Genomic DNA, 4,236 nt, shown 5'->3' with positions numbered 1-4,236 from the left:
GATGGTTGACTGATGGAATGGATGGATGGAACAGTTGGATTGATAGATGAATGGGACAGACAGGTGATGAATGGATGGACTGGAATGGATAAAAGGATGGATGGTGGACGGATGGACAGATGGAAGGACGGAAAGACGGATGGATGGATGGATGATGGACAGATGAATGGATGGTGGACAGATGGATGGATGGATGAAAAGATGGACGGATGACCGATGATTGGATTAATGGACAGATGGATGGTGGACAGATAGATGGATGAATGGAAGGATGGCTAGATGAATGATGGATGGTTAGACGAATGGATGGATGGACAGAGGGCTGGACAAATGGATGGCGTAAAGATTAATGAATGATGTACAGAAGGATGGATGTATGGTTGGACTGATGGATGGCTGTAACACAGTCATAGTCATATTTTACAGTATATTTTGATTGTCTAATTGGTATGAATTTGTATGATCTCATTCATATATTTTAGTATGATTTGCTCATCCTCAATGCAGGCTAAGTTAAGGGGTCATAGATAGATAGATAGATAGATAGATAGATAGATAGATAGATAGATAGATAGATAGATAGATAGATAGATAGATAGATAGATAGATAGATAGATAGATAGATAGATAGATAGATAGATAGATAGATAGATAGATAGATATCATTTCAAATGAACTAAACATGTTTGCATTTATTTAATATTTCAAACAGAATGTTGTCTTCACTATGGACAGCACTCTTAGATAAACAGCATCAGCTTTTCTTGTTGGATTTTGGCTGCATCAGATTAATCATTTGGATTTCAGCCCATTATTTTTTCTCTCTGTGACAAATTTCTAAAAGCTTTTATGCATTTTATGCACTGCACGGGCGTTGGTGTCTCTTTTCACTTAGATCTGTGACGAAGACAGTTGTTTTCCCTCAGTGTACCTGACATTTGGAAGGGTTTAACGTGGTGTTCCCACACATAATGGTGTCGTTTCTGAGAACAGAGGATGTAAACAGGTTGTAGGACAAGAGGGATTGGGGATGTTATTGTGCCTCCTCCTCTCCCTCATCAGGAAGGGAAGACATCAGTCAGACCACATATTGTGCTGTGTGTTTTAGACGTGGCCTGTAGCGGTGTACACACACACACACACACACACACACACACACACACACACACACACACACACAGATAGAAACATATTTTCTATGACAGAATCAACTTAAAATTAACAAAACTATGAATTTATAGTTTTAATGAAATGGTCCCTGTGATTGATTTTGTGTATCGGTCTACTAATAAGTGCATACGTTAAAGGAAAATGTTGCAGATTCAATACAATTTAGTTTCAACTGGGAGCATTTGTGCTGTAATGTTGATTACCATAAACAATAACAATAATACAATAAATAAATAACATTATATATATATATATATATATATATATATATATATATATATATATATATATATATATATATATATATATATATATATATATATATATATATATATATATATATATAAAAATTATGAGAAGGCACCTGCAATGAATGCTAATTTTTGGACTAATTTTTGAAATTTATTACTTGATACATTCTCTTAAATTATTTGTTCTGTTAAAAGTGTGTATTATTAGATTTAAAGTGTTCCTGTCATCTCATTTCTTTATAGTCTTATGTTATAATGGTAACAACTTTGTATGTTTATTTGTTTATGGCTAATCAGCAAGGTCATAAGATGAACCCCTATTATGCATTAAATAGGTCATGTTTTGGTTTTTGGGGTTTCCAACAATAGTCTGATATGCATGCCAGGTCAAAAAACTCTTTCATTGTCTTATAATATGCATTTATTTTTTACCTAATTATCCAAAGGACTCCCATATGATACGTTCAGCGATACAATTGTTCCCAAACCCCTCCTTAGCGCGATGCTAATTTGCATTGCTTGGTCCGATGACCCAGTCTATTCATCTTCATTCATGATCAGTCTCACACACACCTGCACTCTGCTAGCGTTTGAAGAGAAAGGCGCGTTCGCGATTAACCGGATCTGGTACAGAACATATTTTGTATTGTTTTGTGTCATCACCGATACAAACAGGCAAAAGATATGGATGAAGGACAAATCATGTAAATGACTCTCTTATTTGACGTATTAATAACGAGGTCAAATAATTTTTATGTTTGGTTGATTTTAGGTTGTTAGAAAGCCAACATCTTAAACCAACATCATATTGACGTCAAACACTTTTATTTGTCAGATATGGCAACCAAAATCCAATGTCTGATAAACGCCATAATGGTAATTTCCACCCAACCTCAAGGTGTAACATCATAAGATGTTGATATTTGGTTGATTTTAGATTTGATATTGGACATTCAGGTGTTGGATTGGGTTCTGACGTTAAGCCGATTTTCATTTCCAAACAAAATGCAACGTACCAATGATGTTGGGGTACAAAGTCAATCTGACATCATGTTGACGTTCTGTGCCTGATGGGTAGGGCTGGGCCTATAAACGATATTATATCGAATCGCCATAAAATTTATGTCAATAACTATGATAAGCTCTGGACTTTTTTACTCGATATTGATCTAAGAGCCAATCATGTTTGGCCACCGAAAATTTATCAACCGGATATATGTTATGCCATTTAATGGACCCTCTAATTTTTGTGGCTTCAGTCATTGTTGGGGTACTCTGTTAAATCTAGAAGCATTAACAACTTATATCAAAATATATATCATTATCGTTCAATATGGAAAATAATTATCGAGAATGCATTTTTGCCATATCGCCCAGTCCTTGTGCTGGGTATATTTTAGAAACAGAGTATATTCACATTTAGGGATCAGCCCCATTCACAATAAGTGCTTCAGTTTTCAACTTTTTTTTTTAACAGAAATCAAAATTGATTGTTGAAATAAACTTTTTTTCAGTCCTGTTGAATGACTTTAACCTCTACTAAACCCAGAATATTCTTAAGGCTTGTTAGACAACTTTTTTGAGCCATAAGGAATGTGCAGCAGCATAAACATATTTATCACCTTGTACAACACGGTCCTGTTTCTTACCAACACAGTTCTCACTGATGGCCAGGATGTGTGTGTTTATTGACACAGTCCACACTGTTTTTTTTGTGGTGATCTCTTTCCATCTTAGAGGCTCACAAGTTCAGCAATCAATACAAGTATACGCTCAAACTTATATTTCCCCTTTTTCCTCTCAGAAATTTTTCTTCTAGGCCTTCCACAACACGCTAACATAAAAAAGTGCTGCGACCCTCTCTGTGAGCTTCCAATAATGTTTTATATATGGCACAGGAAATTGTCCTTAGACATTTGGCTCCATGTTAACATGATATTACTAAGCTGTTGCTGGGGATTTGTCGGCTGTATGTTCATGATGCAAATCTCTCATTTCAGCACATCCCAGTGGTGCTATATTGATGATTGTAGAGGCTGTCAAATATAAGCATTGAATGTAGAGAACTCATGTCATATTCAAGAAACTAGATTAATCTCTTTCAACATTACAACATTAAACCACTTGTTTAAAATGAGCTAAATAAACACAATTATTGAGTTTTTTTTCAGACAACTTAATTGTTTTATGTTCAATCCACTTAAATTTGTAGAAACAAAATTAAGTTAATTCATCGATTTGTGTTGGGACAACATGCAGAATTTGTGGAACCCAGCACTTTTTGCAGAGTAGAAAATGGTGAGGCTGACATTTAAAGTAAAAACTGAAGACAATGTTTCATTATGGCTAAATAAATGCTGACAGGCTGACAAGACCCTGACGTGAAGCAAACGGTCATTATTTGGTGAAAATAAACCAGCTGGCAGTGCATTATTGCACTTACCAAATGCAAAAGCAAATGGACATGAGATATTGATTTGAGCCAAAATGATTTTATTATGTGAGATTAAAGAGACCGCAGGGCATCCACTGAAATCAATCAATCAAGTAGATTGAGCTCAGTACTCTTTGTACCTATCATTAAATTACACAGTGTATGGATGTGTTGTGGATTTAACAAGTCTGAAGTAGCTAAATAATGCATATAATAAGGCATATTAATATGAAATGAACTGTATATTTCTTTGTATGTATATATATATACTGTCAAAAATGCTGGGTTCCACAAAATCGATTTGTGCTGTGGCAACATGAAGGAATTCATTCATTCATTTTCCTTCGGCTTAGTCCCTTATTTGTCAAGGGTTGCCACAAC

This window comes from Danio aesculapii, chromosome 2 (assembly GCF_903798145.1).
Source record: "Danio aesculapii chromosome 2, fDanAes4.1, whole genome shotgun sequence".
In the NCBI taxonomy this organism is placed as follows: Eukaryota; Metazoa; Chordata; class Actinopteri; order Cypriniformes; family Danionidae; genus Danio; species Danio aesculapii.
This window is presented reverse-complemented; position numbering follows the sequence as displayed.